Raw genomic sequence first — 22,916 nt, 5'->3', positions numbered from 1 at the left:
TGAGAAAAAGGTCTTAAAAAATGAGAGAAAAAAAGCAATGAACAGTGGGGAAATTACCTAACTTGTTTATCTTGATTACAGGAAGTACTTTAGCTGATTGCTTGCAATTTTGTTGTTGTTAACATTAGGTAATAACCAACTCCAATTCAAGTTTTCCAATCATCACCTCTTGGCATTTTTTTTTACTACTGTGAAAGGATGAAAAATACATTGAAAAATAACACATTTGATTTTGCCCAATTTTAAGAGAATAATTACCAGTAAATCTTTTATGATCTATATGATCTAAATTATGTGCTTTTACATTAAATTATTAGCTTTTATAAAATAACTGTGGTAGAAGCTGAAATAAGAAAACTGCTAAAAGAACTACTCTCTGCCAAGAATATTCAACATTAAAATAGGTCGTTAAAAAGTTCCCAAAGTAGAAGGTTTATTTCACTAAAAGATACATACAAATACAATGCACAAAGTAAGCATCAAACTGCTTTGTCAGTGAAATTGAATTTCTCAGTATCTTTCCAGTTGCATAATTTTCTCCATCCTGCTCAATTACAGAAGGCTTTTATCTATTAGGAAACAGTACACTTTCTTTCATTTTATTAACTTCATAGTACTTTCTTGCTTGTGGTATCAGAGATACCAGAAAGAAAAAGATGCAGACTGGACTGTAGAAGGAAATTCTTCCCCTCTTCTCTGTATTACAGAATTGTAATGCAGCTAGCACCAGTGGCTAAAACTGGTGCTCAGAACCACCTCTCTGATGCCCAAAAATCATTAAGACTCCATGGACTAAGAAAGGCAATACACAGCTCAAGGGACAGAGTCTCTAAACACAAGGTACCATAACTTCTACAAAACTGGGATCTTGGTACTTGCATAAAGGAATTAACTACTCATTTCCCTGAACTGCAGAACTCCCTAGAAAACATGGTGACAGGAATTTTAGGTCTTCATTTGATACAAATCAAACGTCTTCATGTGGGAGGAATGGACTTAAACACTAGTGGTTTCTATTTTACATGAAACAAGAAATTATTAATATTGTGAGGGAGTATAGGCAACCTTCTTCAATGCTGAGCCTGTCAAACACAGTTTATTTGCATTAACATTTTTACAAAGAGATTTATGATTTTTCAGAAGGTTTTAGAGGCAATAGGATAAAAGATGAAGGAGGAAGGTGGTGGGACAAAAATAACTGAGAGACTCGCAAATATAACTATTTGGTAATATCACAGAACACATGGATCAGTGACCAGCTGAAGAATGACAGAGAATGATTCTATTACCTGCCAACCTGGACAAACCAGTCATATCTAAGGCCTTTTTTGAATCAAGGGTAGTATATAATATTTATGCTTACTGTATTAAAATTATAAAGGAAATCACAGTGAATTACAGGCAGCTCCCTGTAGGATATAAAAAATCTAAGCTTTTACTGACATAGGAAATTAAGTTCCAGTGTGCAGCACATAAAATATTTGAAGAGCAGCCGGTCAGCCAATGAGTAATTAAAAATATTTAATAGTATACAACACTTCTCACCTCAAAGATTACAAGTGTAATGCAGCTTTCAGATTGGAATAACTGGGGGGGGGGGGAAGAGTGAGACTCAGAGAGCACACAAGTGTGCAGCAATCTGGAGGAAAGATACACAGCTTTGATTTTCAAAAATATTGAAAAAGCAGTTTTAGTTGTAAAGTAACAGTTTTAATGATTACTTTGAAATAATTACATTAAACTAAGTATTTTCCCCTAAAGGACCAGTTATGTCACATTGTAAGAAATGCACAAATGCTATTATTTAATCAGGTAGCTATGACCTCATTCATTACACACTGCTATGGAAACAATTTTGTGTAATCTGAATCCCATGACTCCTTTGCATAAATGATTAAGTAGACTAAACTTTTTAAACCTGAAAGAAGAAAAATTCCTTGCAGATAAATTTCTTTTAAGTAACATACTTTATTTTGGTTCACTTCCCAGACACTAAATATCAGCATCCAAATCATCCAAAGTCAGTACTTGTAGACTACAAATACAGCAGGTGGTACATTTATGATGCAAAGAAACATACACAGTTCCTTCAAATTCATAGATACTGACTGAAATCTAAGGCAGAGAAAGAGGAAAGCTAAATTTTTGCTTGACTCACATACTGTAGTTCCATTTTTATTTATGTCATATAGAACGAGAACAAGCTCAGTGAATTCTCTTTGACATTCTTAACCTCATAATTTTAAATAACAGGAATCACTTTAACTGGCACAGAGATCATCTCCTCTTGTGGGTGTACCAGTGATGCACTGCTAGGAGTTGATGCATGACTGTGACATTGAACATAGACTTTACAAGGAATCAGAAGTCGGACTACTGGAAAATAAAGATATATGGTGTCCACTCTTGGCTCTCATAACACAAAGAATTACATCTAAGTCTTCTTGCTCATGGCAGGATTGACTCTGCCTATACCAAAACTTGTAGATGAAGCTCGTACTTTGATGGGACACCTTCTAAATGAGAACAGCAACCCTTTGAAGTTCCTCAGAGGCCTGAATTGTTAGAAGCCACCCTGACAGAGTTTCATTAGTAGCGGAGGGCAGGTGGAGTGCTTAAAGGCAGATATTTTTCTGTCTCATGAGTCTGCAGTATTTGGCTTCAATATTTATCAAACAAAAAAATACTGCGTATGTCACAAAAACATGTTATCTCTATATACTCACTCTCTCTATAAATTATACGTTATACAGCATGCAGTTATTGTCCACTATCAGGAAAGATAATGAACAGAGGTGAAATGATAAGTCAATTTAAATTTTTAGCTCTTTTTCTAAGATTAAATAACAGTAAGAAAGAAATGAAAGGATAACAGTTGTTAAATCATCACAGAGTATTAAGTTTTAATTTGCTCAACCTTCAGGGGAGCAGAAGAAGTTGACAATGATCAGTAATAAAGTTAATGTTACTCTTGAAAAGAGGTGGAAATCGACCATGCCCTTTGTTTGTATCTTGCAATTTTGTAATAATCTGGTATCTTTATTACAGGGCCTAGAACTCCATTATTTTTTTTTTAATTCTATATAAATTATTCTGGTAAAGAGTTTCCAGCAGCATAAAGATCAAACAGCTCATCAAAGCAGGCTGCCATACTTTACACTATTCACAAGCTGTGCTTTACAGAACCTACTCAGCAGCTTGAAGCTTAGAGTCTTTCTCCATTTACAGTGCTGCATAATTACCTCACACAGCTTCCCAAGAGGCAGGTGCCCCCCCTAATTTATCTGTGAATGAGATTCATTGACAATCCCATCCAAGTATCACATGAAGTTAAAATTTTACCTTTACTACTTGTTAAAAGAAAAAGGGGCTTAATTAAGCCCTAGTAAAGAAAAAACAAGTAATGATTCATACATCAGTAATTCACATTTTCCAAGTATCTGACTAGTTTATTGAGTAACAAGACACTGGAGTAATACATATAACTAGAGGATGCATTTGAGAAGTGACTTTGAGAAATAAATATAGCTCTGTATTTCAGATTCCGCTCATGGGAATCAGGAAAAAAGGGCATGAACTGTAAGATCAGCTTTATTTTCTAGTTTAAAAGTATGATTTTTATCCTCACAATCTAGTTTCACAAGGGAAATGAGATCTACAGGTTACAAAAGCAGAAGTCATACACAACATGATTCCCATTTTGTCTGCAGATACACAGCTCTAAGGAGAGTATTCAAGGATAATTTTCTTCCTGGTTACTCTCTAAATCCTCACTGTCACCACAGGATGCACTGTGCATAATTCAAGTGCTTGATTTTATTAATGCTTGTAAAGTGCTCAATATACTAAAAGTCATGTGTAATACTTAAGTAGTTTTACTTTCGATTACTGATGGATGCCCATATTGGCAACCATTACTGCCGTGTTTTACTAGCTAAAAGCATCTAGTGGTCCTCAACCTAGGTTGCAAAAGATTTCCACTGAATAAAATTAATTTCCTGTGAAGAAGGAAGCTTCTTCCTTAAGACTAATTCATATATCAGGTTTTTGTATTGTGCTGTTTTAATAAAACTTGACTTCAGATCGATTTTAAAGGGCACTGTGGAAACCGTCTCCTTGCTATTGACTAGATCAATAGAAAGAGCTGTGAAAATTCAAATTAAAAAAATGTTACCTTAATTCAGTACTAATTTTTTTCAGGACTCGAAAATGATAAAACAATTTTATTTCCTCTAAAAACCCACCACTATTGTCATTGAGTTTAGGCTGGGGTTTCAGTTCCACAGAAATCTTTTCTTCTACTGACTTCTGCTCACACAGATAATCACAGGAGTAACAGAAAGCTATAAACTAAGCAAACTTTCCAAACTCTACTTCCATTTTGATAAAGCAAAGAGAGTGTTTTACACAAAGTTCCAAGCAATCACCCAAAACAGAGGCTAGTGTAAAAAAAAAAAAAAACCACCCAGCAAATCAGTAACTGAGCTATTTTCCTTTCTATCAGCTTTCTTCCTAAAGCTATTAGTTTTGTCCATCACATGCACCAACAAACCGACAAAACTTTAGTGCTTCTACAGGTCAGAAAGCGATCATTGTGAGTTGCTATTTAAGTACACACCACATCATTAATTCTCCTGCTCTATGATCTCCAGCAACATCTTTGCAGGTATGGTGCTAAATGCAGTTTCCCTCTTGTCTCTCAAATTTATGAAAGCAGATAAAACTCAAACAGAAAGGGGAAGAGAATGACTGGGGCCTCACACTCCCACCTCTCAGAACTCTACTCTCACCAGAAACGTCCTGGGCGTGTTTCCCACTATGATGGGCTACAGCAGCTGCCAGCCTATGAAAGCAAACCCTGTGAAAGTCTGTAATGTCTTTTTTAAACATAGTAACAAACAAAAGAGAAAGAAAAGGAGCTTGAATTTTGCTACTAGCCATCTCTCTAGATACTACCATCTCTGTAGGGATTATAACATAGAAAAAAGAGATTTTAAACGTTGTAAAGCACCATGTGAAACCAAGTTCACAATGATACCACTTTGTCCAGAACTATGGAAGTACAGAGATAAAGCTAGTGGTTCCTCTGACTAGGTCTGGGTTGATGGCAAGTTGAATATGAGTCTACAGTGTGCCCTGGCAGCCAAAGGGACAACTGTGTCCTGGGGTGCATCAAGCACAGCATAGCTGGCTGGTTGAGGGAGGTGACCACCACAAGTATGGTGTGCAGTTTTGGGCGCTTCAATACCAGAAGGACATCAAATTATTAGAGTGTGAGTGTGTCCAGAGGAGGGCAACCAAAAGGGTGAAAGGTCTCGAGGGCAAGACTTATGAGGGACAGCTCAGGTCACTCGGTTTGTTCAGCTTGGAGAAAAGAAGGCTGAGGGGTGACCTCATTGCAATCTACAACTTCCTCATAGAAAGCAGCAGATGGGGAGGTGCTGATCTCCTCTTTGGTGACCAGCAATAGGACACGAGGAAATGGAATGAAGCTGTGTCAGGGGAAGTTCAGGCTGGACATTAGGAAAATGTTCTTCACTGAGAGGGTGGTTGGTCACTGGAACAGGCTCCCCAGGGAAGTGGTCATGGCACCAAGCCTCTCTGAGTTCAAGGAGCATCTGGATGATGCTCTTAGTCATATGATTTAGTTTTAGGTAGCCCTGTGAAAAGCAGGGAATTGGACTCAGTGATCCTTATGGGTCCCTTCCAACTTGAAATATTCTAAGATTCTATGACTAATCTTCAGTCTAAACCTGTCTTTTTCTAAATCTAACATTTCTTAAACCTTTCTAATCCTGCTCTCCTTATACACCCAGGACCTCTGACCCTGTTAAGGTATTTATCCTAGCACAGTAGTGATTGGTAAAGAAGCCTCTGAGCTTCCAATTAATTCAGTAGAGTGACAAAAATATGCTAAGAGACAAGATTCATGATCTAAGTCATTTATTCACGAGATGAGGAGCTATCACCATTATTAATTTTGTACTATTTGCTTGATTTGGGGGTGAGTTATTTTGAGGTTTTCTGGTTTTTTCTCTTCCAACCTCCCTGTTCAATACATAATAGTTTGTCATTTGGTGTCTACAAGTTTGGCACAGAGCCTCCACTTTCTTTCTGAGCATCTTCTACTATTGCCATTGATTCCACAATGAGTACTGCAAAGACGCTCAACAGCAGCACACATCCTTCTGAATGAAAATCTGCCAGCCTCCTGGGGTGACAGCAGATGTTTTTGTTATTCCTCATGTCTTATAGGAGCCAATACTAACCCAGGGAAGGAGCCAAAAACTGAAAGGAAGACTGACAGCAGGAATATTACGGTCCAGTGGGTACTGAGGTCACTATTTAACTAAATAAGGCATTCATTGGAGGATACACAACAAATTACAAAAACAGTTATACAGCCTTTCAGTTTGTGGGAATGATTTTTATTTTTTTTGCTAGAACAAAATAAAAATATAATTCTAATAAAAAAATACAATTAGGCAGGGTCTAAATCCAGTAGCGTGTTTGGCAAGGCTACTGAAACTGGGACACTGGAATAACAAAAGTTACCAGATACAGTAATCAGACACCAGAAGGAGGACGAAAGTTGCGTTGTTTTGACTGTTTAATTGTAAAAGCAAGCATATGGGAATTGCTGAAACAAATATGCAGACACAGTTTGCTAATATACAGTTTATAGGAATTAGGGAGAAAATGGAATTTCTGAAAGTTATATAAATTGACATTTAGATTTTTACCAGTATGGATTTTGCTTGTAGTCTGCTTCATTATTATTATTTCTGAAAAAAAATATTTTGCTTATAAAATTTAGACGCAGAATTTAAAACTCAGGCCTCATATTGACAGGCAAGATATCCTCTCAGTGAGGCCAGAATTCAAATTCTGTCATAAAAGAAAACTTGAACAGCACAGGAATTCTCACAGGTTAGTAGTCACATGTTCTTAGATTGTGTGGTGAAGTTATCTTTTTCTGAAGATGCATTTAATATCAGCACTGAACATTTTTTTTAACATGGTTTTTGAAACAATGGCAATTACAGGAAGAAATCAAAACTGAACTCTTATGTACGCTCAATATAGTGACTATTTTAACTCATACAGAAATTATACATCATTTTCTTAGTAGTTCTAAGGGACAAACTGAAGAAAGTCTCATTCACTGTGGAATTTTTTCAAGCCACAAAAACTTCAATGCCAATAAGTTTCTAACAGAGACAATCAAACAATTTATTATAAAAGCAAACTGAAGCCTGTCTGGGGTTTTTTTCCTAAAAAAAAGGACACATACATCTTTCATTTTCATATGGTGCTTTCCAGATATTCTATTCAGTTCAGCTTTACCTTCATTTTCAGAAGTACTCAAAAAAACCTTTAAGGAAGGCTCAAATATGGCTAAAAGAATTGAAGGAAATAGAACTAATCAATCTCCACAAATTTATGTTAGAAGTAAGGCAAGCTTCCCATCACAGGTGAGATTCCTAACTACATTACATCACTGACTTAACCTCATAGGAAGAGGAGTATCAGAGGTGTGAATACAAATCTTGTTCCTGGCTACCAAATTAATGCAAAGGCCATATTAACAACTAACTCACATCAAGAGAAGGACCGATTTCTTGCAAAGAGTTTACAGACCTTTTAACAATTAATTCTAGGTTATTATAATACAGCTTTGAGTCTGCTTCCTGACATCTTAGACACCCAGCATCTCAGTGATGGTGGCATCACTGGCTTGCTGTGCTCCAGACCCTGGAGCTCAGAAGAATGCTTTCATTACTAGAGACCTAGTAACAGTGATATTTAGTAAAATGATCATCAGTCACCAAAAAAAAAAAAAAAATTTAAAAATGTATGATTTTCTGCTGTGCACTGCACTCCCTGCAATCAGCGAGTTCTGCTGGAATCCAAGTGGGGAAAATTTTTCATCAACATAGGCATATCAATTATGAGAATGTCAGCCCTGTTGGAAGCCAGACTCAAACTGTTGTTAAATAGGCTGTTTGTGAGATGGCTGAAGCAAAACAGTAAAAAAGTATAAAAATAAATTGAATACCTAACAGGAAAAGTAAGGTTAGAACTATATACAACTTACATGCAAGTCCCAGGTCGCTGTAACAAAACTTTTCCCTCCCTCATTCCTTAAATGGGAGTTTGGCGTTGTGCTCTTTGTTCTTATAATTAACTCACTCCCTCACATACACACACACACCTTCCAGGTATTTTTGAATATCCTGATACATGAACTATGTTTGATAACACTCTCATCCACTGAAATGCTTTTTTCATCCACCTTTGCTGCTAACCACCAGTGCACAAAACTGACAAAAGAGAATCTGGTTGATGCTGTTGCCAGTTGTACGGATCATGACAGACCATTACATCAACAAAAATAAAATACTTGTACAAAAATCACCTTGGGACTTCTATTAAGCCTGACATTAGTAAACACCAGTTCTGTGTTTGGTAACTGATAACTAAACAAACACGAAGTGACCAATTTTGAGAAGATATTCTTACTGACTCAACATGTCTTGCTAAGAGTGCTTATACTAAAGAACTCACTCCCCCCCCAGTATCATGGTACTTTCTAGGATGAAGAGAGATTCTAGCACAGACCTACTAACATGCTAGATACTAGAACTGAGTTCCTTGAGAGACAATAAAGCTATTTGAGGGTCTCTCCAATTACAGGCATACCTTAATATCCACGTTGTGACAAAACTATCTCAGAAAACAGATTTGTTCATGTTATTGGTATTTTTGTCCAAATATATTCAGACATACAAACAACGTAACCTCTGATAACTCTGAATCTTTATAATCTGCAGAGGTCCCTGAAGAAATGAATACAGCTTCCCGAAAAAATGAATGCTTTCATTTTTATGAAAGCATGAATACTTATCTCTAGAGCATAGTGTCAGTACTTCCTCTTCTTCCTATGTCTCTTTGCAATCAAAATGTAGCTTGTTAAATTATCAGCTTTCTTTATATGTGATGATACAGCATTGCCATCAGATGAGTTCCAGGACATCTAATCAAAGCTAAAATCCTGATTATTAGAATGTAAAGGGTAGCACCTAGTTATTAGTACAAGAAAAACAGGTTTCTGTTGGTTGGCTTGGTTTGGGCTATTTTAAACTAAAGAAATTCCAAGTCAGTGATCTAGACAATAAAGGCATATTGATTCATAAGAGCTAAGGATTTGGGCCAGCAAGTATAAAGACACATTCCCTCCAGGACAGGAAAAAGCATATGGCTCTATAAGTGACTCCATATGACTTCCATATAGCTTTATAAATTATCTTTTCCTTATCTATGTTGTATTTGATCCAATATCTGCTATCTATCTTTTTACTGTCCATATTTTATTATATTCCAAAACCACTCACCATATAGAAAGCTTGCATTGTTTAATTTGTTCAGTTTTAATATTTCACAAAGGAATTGGTATATTCTTTCTCTGGTGTTTTCAGAGTCAAAATACTTCCAATTAGTAAGTACCCACTGGTTTATGGCCACAGATCAATCATTAAGCTCACTTAGTCTATGGATTCATTCTGGGAACACAAATGTATCTGCTAATTATAAAAGTAATCTCTGTAGTTCTGAAAACTAGTGCCATTCAATGACCACTAGCCTATGTTACTTCTGCAAGATGACTGTAAATGAAGCGTCTCTGGTTTTGTATACACATATTTAAGAGTTCTATGACTAAATCCAGATGGAGAGAGATTTCAGTTACAAAGAACAGAAAAGAAAAATATTACTGAAGACAGTCAGCTACTTATCACATATAACACCTATTTAAAATATTAGAATAACAACCTTACTACAACCTGTATGGAAGACTTTCACGAGTCTCATGACCAATTTTCATTACATGTAATTTGGCAGCTTTGTCATTTCTCAATTCAAGGGCAGGTAGATTGTTATCAGCACAAACAAGAATAAATAACTTGACTTAACACTTTCAGGGAAGACTTGTTGGGCTTTCCTAGGGGGTTAGGGATTTTACTTTAAATAAAGAAATAAAGGCCTTTACATAGATCACAAATAGCAGTTCAACATTAGTTACTACCTATAACTAATGAAACAAAACTTTAAAAAATTAAAAATATTTAAATATATGTATTGTAGAAAGGTATTTCCACTTTCATAAAATGCAAACAACTTGGAGAGTGTAGCCTCTGTGACACAGTACTTTCTGTAAATATCCTTATTGCCTCATGTGAATATTCTAAAATTCCCAAACAGGATAGGCAGTTGACTACAGGATTTGTTTGCTCTTTCAAAACGACAAAAAATACTTTGTGCACAAGTTTTTAATTCAAAGACAGTGTTCTGAACTGGTTCCTTCAGGTCAAGTCTATTTGTTTTAAAGCTAGAAAATACAAAATTCAAATTCATTATTTAAGCCTGGCTTTCAGTCAGATTATTCTGCTAATCGTCAAAACAGTCTTAGTAACCATTTGAAAACCTGACAAAAGGGTAAGGGCTAAAAATTGTTGCACTCATAATTTCTCACTGGAAGTACTGAGTTAGTTGCATGACTTAACTTTTGCCTGTGTATTCACCTTTACTTCACCCATCATGCATCAAGTTAGCCTCAGAAGAGAAATAATGGAATAAATGGGAAGAAAATTATCTATTTTTTTGCCTTTGAATTTTGCTGCCTACATCAGTCTTTGAACACATTAACAGGAAAGACAAAAAAAATATAACTTATTCAGTGTGGTAGTGCTTGTTCAGGGAATAAACCAAAGCTTAATTCCACAAGGATGTTAATTCAACATCTCTTATAAGTACTAAAAGGGAACCTGAAAGTTATAGGAAATCTTTATAAACAATAACTTACTTGGCACTCTCAGAATTCCTTGGGACATGGATTAATAGTAAAAATTACTTTTTATACATCGTCTATGTTCAAGTGTACCACGAAATAGCTTTGAAAAGTTAGTGTTATTCTTCTAAAAAGCAAGCCTAGATAGCAAGGAATCTGTTAAACACCTTCAGCAAATATCAAAATCTCTCATGTAGTGAGGGTTTTTTTTGTGTTTGGATCAGTTCAAATACAGGTTAATGCACATAGAAGGAACCATTCATTTAATTAGGTAGCACTACCTGTTTAAAGTGCTATTGCAGTTTGAAACTTTTATCTCAGTGTCTTCTAAGGGAACTCTAATACGGCATATGACAAGACAAAATTCAGCTACTTATAATTATTAAAAAAATCCTACGGTTTTGCAAGCACAAGGAAGTTAAGCATGCTACCATGGCCAAATTCAAATGCAGAAATTTTTATTTTGCCTATTAAAATCCACTTGGCAGTAGAGTGAATTGTCTATTCCCCAGAGTTATTTTGTCTTAGAAATACAAATGTAGTGGTGTCTTCTATTGTAGGTTTCAAGTCATTGTGGCTATTCTTTTATTTGAGTAAAGCATTTTATTCTTCTAGTAGATTTTACAGATTATTGCAAGTCTGAATATACTTTACAAAGAAATGTCTACTGCTCTGGAGAGAGAGGAAGTCTGTGCGTTGCAACAATAGCATAAATTGAAGGTTATTTTCTGATTCAAAATACAAGTGTTTTTGCACACTTTACAAGTACCATTCCCCTTATGCCATGTCTAACACAATCATTTGAATGTGAGTGTAGAGATCACATCAATGATTTTTACATTTATCAGTATGCTGGCATTTGCTGCTGGATGTAAGTTAAAAACATTATGATACATAAGCCAATAATGTTTGATTACTGTCTCTGGATTTCCCAGTGCTACTTTGTGGTTTGCTTGTTTGTTTGTTTGTTTTCTTTTTTTGTTGGGGTGTTGGTTTTGTTTGGTTGGATTTTTTTTAAGTCAATAAAGTAGAGTGAAAGGATGAGAAGGTTTATTTTATAGCATGCTTTCTGTGTACAAATGAACTGACAAAAGAGTATCAGCATCACTAGGGGTTAAAGGAAAGATAAGTTAAGGATGGATACCTCTCCTCTTTCTGTAGCAGAAGTAAAAGGAAACCTTTTTCTTAGCTTGGGTAAATTTGTTCCACTCTCAACTCCAGTCCCTGTGACTCCCCTTACACCTTGACTTGTGCTGTGACTTCTCCTCCACCTTCCAATAATCTAAAACTACAAGCTATGGCTCATTTATTAAACCTGTATTGCCTATTCGCACTCCAGAACCTTACAGACATTTTTACCATGCAATATTAATGTCAAGTGATCAATTATGTAAGCATAATTTTACAGATAAGACTTTTTATGATTATTCCAAAGATTTAAAAGTTTTTACCACAAATATGTGTATATATATTAATTTTAAAATTAAAAAATAAAAAACTATTATTACAAAACCTCCAATAAGCTTCTAATTAGTAATGATCTAATATTAACAAGATTTACTTGTTTCACAAAAAAGTTTCTATTCACTGTAGCAGGGCTGCAAAATAACTAGTTTCACCATCACACTTTCTTTTGACAACGCTGAGAAAATTATAATAGGTTTGCCTATTTATATTTGTTTCTAGAATGAAAATACAGCTGGTTTGTGATTAAACAAGTGATGATCAAATTATTTCAGAAGAGAAAAGATGGTGAGTCAAAGCAGGTAACAATTTAAGACTTATGTTTCATTCAACTAGTCACAAGCAGAGCAAACAAACAAAAAAAAAATCAGTCAGTGATAATCAAAAAATGAAATCCAAAGAAATGTTACTTGAAGCCAGTAGCAAAATTTACTTATAATAATGAATTTAAAATATCAAATCAAGTGTCTCTGGGCTCAGACAACTGAAAAACCTCTCCTGATGCAGACATGCAAATATGTAAAAAATGAATTATCACATCCTCAGACACTTTCATGTCTGAGTTAAAGGGAGTAAATAAAGTTAACTAGCTAGTAGAAGTTCGTCAGATTGTAATCAAAAGCATTATTCATTATCTAGTTACTGAGTATTATCTTAAGATTCATAACATATACCATAACAATACACAAATACCAATTCATAAGCACAAAAACACCAAAAAACATGTAGCCAATTAACTGTACAAAAATACTCAAATACAGATCAGGAACAATTTTTTTCAAATTGCTCATGATTTATTTCCTTCTTAATTGAAGGACAAATTTAAAAAAAATACCAGTGATAGCTATCTGTGACTTAAAACATCCAGAGAATCTGTTATGTGACCTTAGTTTGGTTGGTTGAATAGGGTTTGAGTTTGTTTTGTTCAAAATGCAAAGGAAGAGCTTTAAAATAAATCAAAGAAGTCTTTAGCATGATAGAGGCAATGGAAACATTTTTCTTTCACAACAAATAAAAATTTTCCTACATACACTCATCTAATTCTATTTTTAAAGAAAGGTCAGATGCTAAAGCCTATTTAAGATTAAGGGAAGCCTTTCTGTAGTTTTCAGAAGCCTTTCAACTAACTAGCCCTCTGCTATGTATAGTTCCCTTCCCTAGTCAGGAACAGGTAACCAGAAGAACTGGACACTTTGCTGAGATAGATCTAATCTTTTGTTTGGTTTTTGACTATGAGAAAGTAAAGTGCTCATTCTTTCAGAACACAACTTCATGCCTACATAAGGGTGCATTCTCCTGCTAGCATCAATGGACACTTGAAAATGCCAACTAAATATTGATACCATACACTGTTACAGTACCATTCACCCGACCACTACTGGTTGCCATCAGCTAATATATGATCAATTTTGGAAGAACGATTTTAAGTTCAGGGTAAGCAGCTGCCAAGAAGCTGACACTTTTGAAGCAGCTACAACAAACTAAAATCTGCCTAAGCAAGTAATATGATCTTTTGTGCAAGATGGATGAGTAAAAACAAGATTCTGAGGATTCTGTAATTTTACTAACAGGAATGGGAACAGTAGCCTTGGGATCCAGAAAACATATGTATGTGTAGAGTACTTTTCTCCAACCTCTTAGGACAATGCATTCTGTTCTCAGCTGTCTAATTTTGTATGTGCTCAATTCATTTAACTTTTCCAAAAATAGAAGACAGAGTACATCTGGAGACAAAATAAGCTTAAAGTCATACCACTGTGTTTAAACTAAACATTAGTTTTCTATATGTGGGAAGCTGTATTCAGTCTGTGTCAAGAAACCAAAAAAAGTAGTGAAGTTCGCTAATTCATCCTAGGTCATATACCTCTACAGAAGAAATAACATTACAATTTAGATTTCTTTTTCCCTGTAAAGGAAAAACAACAAAAGAGGACACGAGAAATACTTCAGAGCCTGATTTTGTTTTCTAGGTACATAAATATGTTCATACATAAGCTTATTCTTACCTAAGAATAAAAATGTATTACAAATATTTCCTTGACACACAGAAAAATACAAATTATAATATCATATTGTAAAGGAGGAGAATACACTATCAAAATAACACATAAATAGAAGTGAAACTGACAATTTCCTCGTACATGATGAAAAAAAGGCAATATCATACTATATAAGAAAGAGAGTTACATTTTTAAAAATAAATGTTTTACATTTACTACTATGTATTTGCCAAACTATTCACAGTAGGGACATTCTGTAATGCCTAACCACAACACCCTGAAACCAATGAGAGTTCACTCATAGAACCAGATTTTGATGCTGTCAGAGAAGTAATAAACATAAAAGTATCTACATATTATAGTATTCCCCCTCCAACAGAAATCACTACCTACATTAACATCATTAGTATCAATTAACTAAACACTACCTACATTAACACCATTAGTATCAACTGAATACCAAAAATCATTAATTTTCACACCATTGCTTCTCTCAAAGCATTGGCTTTTTGCCCACAGCAATTCACTAACACAATTTGTGAGTCTCACTCTAACCTACCACCAAGAAGCATTTGGTGAACAGAAAGCTAAACAGGTAAGGAACAGGATGGGGACTCTGAGGTCTGACAAACTGCCTTCATTAAGAGTGAAGCACAATTTTGAGGAGAACTTAAGATGGTAATTCTCCAGTCTCAGTTACATCATTTGCACACTTGAGATTGATTAGTTATATTACCTGGAAGTGAAGAGTTTTCATAATATGATCATCATGAACATTTATAAAGTATTTCAAGCAGCTAGGACTGAAGACAATATAAATACCTAATTTTTGCTTAGATATCTTGCTATTATCACAATAGTATCAAAACATCTCACAGACTTCCGAATTCACTCAGAACACTGACAGCCTTGAAATATTTGCCTTCAGATTATTTAGACAAAGCAGGGAAGTGTTATTTGACCCATTTTTCCAATTTTAAAAAGTGGGTACAGAGAAACTGAAAGGCATGCAAAAAGCCTGTAAGGAAATACAGATCTGAAATCCCATGGTATATTTAAAGCTATTGCATTAATGAATGGAATAACCTTCCACTTTCATGTGGTCTAAGTAGAATCCTTTGCCTTACTAAATAAACCATACATAGACTTGAACTTACTTTTGAGAAATCTTTCACGAGTCCTTGAGGTCATCTTTTCAAAATAACCTCATGTTACTTGATGTATACATAAAATGCATTCCTTATAGTCTGGGTCCTTTGACAATTTCCCATTCTAATTAGTTTCCATTGGGATAAAAACCATAGTACTTCTCAGGACTGTAAACTTAGCCCATGTCCTCTTTTTTTTTTTCTCCCCTTCCTTAAAGAGAAAGGGGCATCATAAAATTCAAGCTAGTTCCTAACCAAGTTTTGGCAGTTTTTTTGTAAGACATTGTCTCATTATAAGAATCCCCACAGCAAAGTTGCCATTTAGAAAACAGATTACCAATTTAATTCTTTGATTAATTCTTTGTGTCTGTTACCAGCAACCCAAACTCTGAATGTAATAAAGTAAGAGCAGATGGACAGCTCCCAGATACAGCAAAACTGCACAAAGCCAGGCCAGTAGCTTCATCCACATACTAATCCTTGACTTTTAAGCCCAAGAAAAAGTTGTTCTTGCTATGAGCAGATCCATTGTCACACGAGTAACATTTTCTAGGATAAGTGTACCTGAAAGTATTCTCAGTCAAAAAAATCAAACCGCTACTTCAGTTCACATTTAAGAAACTCCTGCGTACAGTGGCTGAAATCAATCTGGATTCCTGCCTGCCATGCCAAGGACTATGCTTCATTCTTTTCTATCTAAAGAACTGTTACTACAGTCTGTGAAGAAAAAGTTCAGTCTTATGGATGACAGAGTAAAAACTTTGCATTCCGAACATGAATTTATTTTTCCATGCAGAGTTTTAGAAAGCAAAAGCTAGCAATTTAGAATTAAATACATAATATTGCAGCAATTTTCTTCAGAGACTTGTAGTGTCTACAAAAGCAACATCCTCTCAATTTAAGGAGACCAACTTAATGGCTGAGAACCATACAAAAGTAGTTTGTGGTTTATTCTTTTTGGTGAGAGAGCAAGAGGTGAACATTAGACTAAAGATAACCAGGAGCGATAACTGCTTCCATCTGCTATGATTTCTGAATATCAAGATCCCACCTTATGCCTCAGCACTGCTAATATCCAGTATTCAGTAAGCTGAACTATCACTGTATTAACAAGTACTGTAACCAGTTAAGCATGTTAACCACTGGATTGCAAGTAGAAAGGCGGTATGTCCAATCCTTAATGCATGCCAAGAAAAGCAATATTTAACCATGGCAAACATAAAAATCTTCTTGAGCGTTTTTGAAACATTATTCTAGAGTTCAAACGGTACCAAGAAGTTTAACAGCTACTAAGTTAACAGCAACAAATAAAAGCCTACATGGAAATTTCCAAACAGTGCTTTGATAGCAATTCATTTCATATTTAGCAGCAACACTTTTGAAAGGTATGTCTGCAAACAGAAGGCTGTTCATGGAAGCTCTATTACTGAGTACTTTCATATTTCTTAAATGAACATACCTTGGAGAACAGCTCTATGAATATCAGATTACATATGTCTTTAAATTCTTATTGTGCTAATTAGGACTCAACTTTTTTTTATTATTATATTCAAATATTCTTTAGATTTCTCGTAATTTTTTTTTCTACTGGATTAAATTAAGAATACAATGCATTTACATCAGATCAAGTTACAGACACTGAAATCTGGTTCACTGAATTCAGTACTCATTTAGAAAATTATTGAATAAAAGAGTTATATTGGGGGGGGGGGGGGTATTGTTTGATTTTTTTTTTCCTTTGCAGCTACCATTGTTGTTCCAATTATTGATAGCTACTTTGTTGTAAAAAAAAAAAAAAATCCTAAGATCTGTGAGGGTACAATAAAGAATGTCTTAATAAGGTAAAACCACCAAGGAGCCATTTCAATACATTTTTTTAGACAACAAACAACAACTTGTTTAAATTTCATTCTGTAAAATGACTCAAGGTTTCCAGAATATAGAGAATTCTCTCCCAAAGTAGTGTTTTATTCTTTTAGCATTTTCAAAACACACTTCTGAGTTATACTTCATATCTATATTCATTAGCCATAAAGGCAACAATGTGTGACTCAAATCATAAAAATCAAGGAATATTAACCCTTCAGCCTTTTTCTTTTTTCCTTTTTTTTTTAAAATGGAAAAATAAATTATGCTATTTGGAACCTATAAAATTGATATAACAGTGACAGTGATTCTACTTCATTTTCTCTCTGATGAGCAATTCAGTGACCTATTAGGAAACAAATTTTAAAAAATCCACCCAATTGCATCTATTCTTTAAAATTCCCTCTTCTATAATTAGCTGTACCTTTACTTTTTTCTGAATAGATTTCCACATCAAGGATCATTTTTATAGTAAAATACGTACATATAAAACTTTTGCTAACAGTTTTAAATTGTCCCAGCAGCTGTGATAAATTACTATATAATACAATGTAGTTATAGTTGGCAATCTATCACTTCACTAAGTGCTTAAAAATGTACCACGACAATTCTGATCTCCATTGAAGTATCTTCAGAATTCGAATCAAAAGAAATGTAAGCTAAAGGTCATAAGAAGCTTCACCTGAAAAATAGGAACTTGACATGAAAGTATGTGATAAATGCATTGATACATACTTTTCTACCAGAAGAAAAATATTTAACTCATTTTGTTTTTCATGAAGAAAATATGAAAGTCCTTCATACAGGATGAACAAAATCCCAAAGACTAGAGCAGCTGGATTTTATTGATCAAGCAAAACCACATCTTCCGTCCAGTTTCAATTTGCTTAGATAACAGATGTTCTGTGATAACTGAATACAGATACATGTGTAGAAAAGGGCAGGAAGGAAGCAATTTCCTACTCAGTCTGATTGCACCCTTGGGGATTTGGTTTGTGTAGTAAAGAAAATATTGATCTGAAAGTCTTAAGCAGTTGTGTATCACTGATAAAGCTTCTGCATCTCCACAGCCTGAACAAGAGAAAAGCAAAAATTTCTCCTCTCACACATGGAAATGCAAGTGTCTACTAAGCACCTACAAAATATAAGTTTTTGAAAACGACCTTAAATTTACAATGTTTAAATACTGTTTTCAGAAATGTTAATACGAGTTATCTTTCCCCTGCACTTTAAATTGCATAATTTTTGGATTGGTATCAAACTTTACACCTATATAGTAGATTAGTTATAAAAATCAAATTGTTTTGGTCTCATTCAGTTGAAAAACCTGAACCTTGATGCTGTAGATGCTACTAATTTGCTTGGGTTGAGTAAGAAACTGAACAAATTTATGGAAGAGAACTCAATCATGAGTTGCTTAATGCACACCAACTATATTAGGCTCAGAAAAATCACTCAAGTTGCAAAGTACTGAAAATCTGGAGAGGAATAGGAGGGATGATTACACACACCAGCCTTCCTTAAATATTCTTCTATAGGCATCTGGTTTTGGCTACTATTTGCAAAAGAATATTTGGCTATATGGGTCTTTGATACAAACTTGTTCACTACATTCTTTATCCATAAAAGGGAATTATTTACTTAGATTATTGAAAATAATGTTTTTCTTTTTTCAGCTAAATTCAAAAGAAAAAGCAGGACAAACAAACCCTCGTAAAGAAGTTAAAAGCTTGGAATCAGTAAAGCTAAAAGGATTAGAGTCACCCAACCATAATGCACACATACAAAGTTTGTGTCAAAAATTGCAAGTTACAAACATGGCTGTGTCAAGACATATGCTCCTATCTTACAGGTAGAAGCAAAAAGTCCTAAAGTAAAAAGACAAAATATCAAGTAAATCTGGTCACTTAAAGCCTATGAATAAAATCTAGCCTGTACACATTTGTGTTTTCATTTGGTTTTTTATGTCTTGGGAAAAAAAGTTACAGAATGGAAATATCTACGCCTGATTACTTTAAAAAGACATCGGAAACACGTGCATTGAATCTGGTGCTCTTCATTTACCATTCTTTTTCATTCTTTTTTCATTTACCATTCTTCACATGCTGCTTTTTAACGGTCCTTAGACAAACTTTAGGGGAAACATTCTAATTAACTTTGTTTTAGAAAGGCTGAAATAGAAAGTGTTATTCTGTAATTGAGGGACAGCTGGCTGTTACTGTGATAATGATATGTCAGATGAAGATCTTTTCCACTGGGATATGTTTCTACCACTGATTATAGGTTAAATTCCTGGAATTAAAACCCCATTCATAAGGATTTGAGAGCCTGAGCTTAAGACTTGTCCTCCATATGTGCCTGTTCTCACAGAACAGTGGATGCTACTTCATAACTGCCCACAAGAGCAAACAAACAGAACAAAAACATTGCTACAGGGAACATCTTTAAACTATAAATGGTTATTAACTGAGATACAGTACATGCTGTGTACCTTATTATAGTCTAGCAAAATGACTGTGACTGGAAAAATGCCAAAAGCCTTAAGATTTCCTTACTTAATATATAACATTTGAGCAATACAATGATCTCTTAGGCAATTTTTATGCCACTGGCCATCATTTATTTATTTTTTAAGTATTACTGTATAACAGCGTTTCTGCAATAAAAAAATAAGCATTTTCTTTACCCATCATTACAATTTTCTACTGATTTAATTTTAACAGGAGACATAGAAAGGAGAATGGTCTCAAACTGGGGTTTTTAACATATTTTGATACTTTATAAAATCCAACAGTGCATAAGAAGAGTATATTTGTAGTTCACAGTGTAAACAATCATAAACTATACCTTTCATACACCTAAAAATGCAACAAACTCCAGTCCTGACCTAAATGCAGTTCACACTGTGTAACTGAAGACCACAAGACAGCGCTCATGAGCTTTGGTCTCAAATACAGAATCAAATTTCTGAATGGTTTTCTCTAACACATACACAAATGAAGATCCATGTTGGAGTAAAAATTCCAACTGATTTTAACAGGAGTTAATGTGTTTTAGTCTGCAGTACACAAACACCACATGTTTACCATTCACTACAGATGCTACATGCATCATATTGCCCACTAAAGTTACAAGGCTGAGTAGCTGCTGCAGGCTAGAATAATCCTTCCTTTTCAGCAAATGAATTTTGTTTACCGCCTTTGCTGCTCAGTGAGTGAAAAAACATCAAGTTTAAAGCTGAAAATGCAATAGAATCAGTAGATAAACTCTGTGGATCCATGCAGCTAATTGTTTTGCTTTTGGCTATGGCATATGTATTACTTGACTGCTAATTTCACGCTCTGATACTGCTTCTTTATAGCAGCAGATGAAACTGAAGCTCTAGTACCCTGTTCAAATAGGTTGATAAATATGTATTTCACCCCTTTGCAATATGTTTGACATACTCCTCGCCCACTGTTATGCTTCCCTTTTATGGAGTCTGAAACAGTCCCCTATTTTAGCTCTTACTCTTGCCATTGTTAAACCGAATTTATATATGTTCCTGGCTTATTGAGTATGTGAAAAAGGAATTCTAGTTTTCCCATTTTCAGAAATCCTCCTACAAATTTGTTTTGTCTGTATTTAGGTTTGAAGTGGGGGTACACACTGCTGTACACTTCTAAAAAACTTTAAGAGAGTAACAGCAGCACATTTCCTTGCAGATGGACTAATAAACACTCATGAAATCATACTATTCCACGTGCATGACTGAACTTACCAATTCAAACTGAGATTCAGATTCCTTCTAGGAACCGCAAGTATTACTACTGTAGTTAATTCAGACCTACCTGGCTCTAAGGACTGTCTGAGACAAAGATCCAGCATTGCAGGATAGCCTAACAAAGTGGCTGAAAAAACTAAAGCTTTGGCTGGTCCCTAAATTATTTGAACACCCAGCAGCGAAAGCAACACTTCTTATGCTACCTTTAAAAGAAGTAAAAGATGACCAAGAATATTGAAATCTATCAAATTCATGATAAATAACTAATAGTGGATCATAAAAGAATGATAATAAAAAATGAATGGTTGTGAAATCAAGAATGAATGGGATGAAACCGAAAAGCAAGTCCAAGGAGACAAATCCTGCTGGTCTAACTCAAACACATATTGATTTCCACTGAAATGCTACAATAAGATTATATGTTCTTCAATCACTGATATATCAGGAACTATCTATAATATTTTATTTGAAAAAGAACCCATAACTGTTGCATCCCATATTTTTAAAATTGAAATGCCTTCCCTATTTTTTTCTTAGGTTTTTTGGTTTGTTTTTTCATTAAGGAGGATTTAAAAGCCAGACAGTAAAAAGATGATGGAAAACACAAAACAAAAATTAGGAGAACTGAGGCATTCCAGACATGTCAAAAATGAGACAACTTAGAATGAATAATTATTTAGTATACTCACGTATGAAACCTAAGAAATGCAAAAAAAAACCCCTTGTATATGCAAACTTTCAAGTTCATACTTATTTGTGAATTTAGCAAATATATATATACACACACATGCATTTATATACATAAAAATAAACACACACACACACACGACAGGCATACAATTTTAGATCCTGGGCAACACAAATCTGGTTTCCTATAGAACTAATCTTCATCATTGCCTAGCAACCAGAGCTATTTTTATGTCAAACTGTAATAATTCAGCATTTCAGCTGTCTTTACTGAGATTTGGGAGTGGGGGAGATCACTTAAATCCCATCTCTTCCCATTTGTTCCTCCAATACTCTGACATTTGAACTTCTCAAAACCAAAAATCACTCCTTCACAGAATACAAGTTAGGACAACTTCAGCATATAAAGTGCAAGTCTGAGGAAAATTCTGAGTGACAGAAAAGGACACCATTCAGCAAACACTCCTTTCATTCCATGTATGGGTATGGTTTACTGTAAGTTATACTTCCTATTTTCAGAACCCTCTGTAGGTTCTTATGCAACAATAGAAGGTCTGTGCAGCCAATGCTGTGTAATGATGTGTAGCACAACTGGTTCTTGTTTTAAGGGCTGTCATAACAGTACAGTCTTGGACATAAAAGGCATTTTACTGCACATTATAAACTGTTGCATTGCATTTTAATTGCAAAATTCACTAGAAGAAACTAATGAATACTGTTATCCTGGGGTTTTGTACAAACAAGTTAACTGAAATCGAAATTCCCTTGCAAGAATTATAACACAAACATGATTGAGGAGAGGTTGGGAGTCTAAAGCCAAAAATCAGGTATACTGCTTTCCCAAATCCAAAGCCTGCTTCTGTCAATAAAAAAGGCTAGATATATTATGTGAGAATAACACCTCTGCAAGTATGTAAGGAAGACATGAGAGACGGGGTATTAAAAGACTTTGTCCTGCATATTCAAACTGCTTGGGCTATCCTGAAGATAATCTTCCATATCTTCTTGCACATCTCAACTCAGGGCTGGTTTTTTTTTTTTTAACATGTCTTATGGTTTACTTTTTGAAAAATCAGAATCAAAAAGACTAGAAACACATGTTTTTATTTTAAGTGAAGGATGAATTTCTGATGCGTCCACAT

General features: G+C 34.7%; 1 protein-coding gene across 19 annotated transcripts in view; it reads right to left on the bottom strand.

The window, feature by feature from the left end:
* Window positions 1–22,916, bottom strand: part of KCNMA1 (potassium calcium-activated channel subfamily M alpha 1) — a 514,017-nt gene that overhangs the window by 383,334 nt on the left and 107,767 nt on the right. The window lies entirely within an intron of this gene.

The sequence above is a fragment of the Strix uralensis genome, chromosome 7 (assembly GCF_047716275.1).
Source record: "Strix uralensis isolate ZFMK-TIS-50842 chromosome 7, bStrUra1, whole genome shotgun sequence".
Lineage (NCBI taxonomy): Eukaryota > Metazoa > Chordata > Aves > Strigiformes > Strigidae > Strix > Strix uralensis.
The sequence above is the reverse complement of the archived record's forward strand: the minus strand, read 5'-3'. Positions and strand labels throughout refer to the sequence as shown.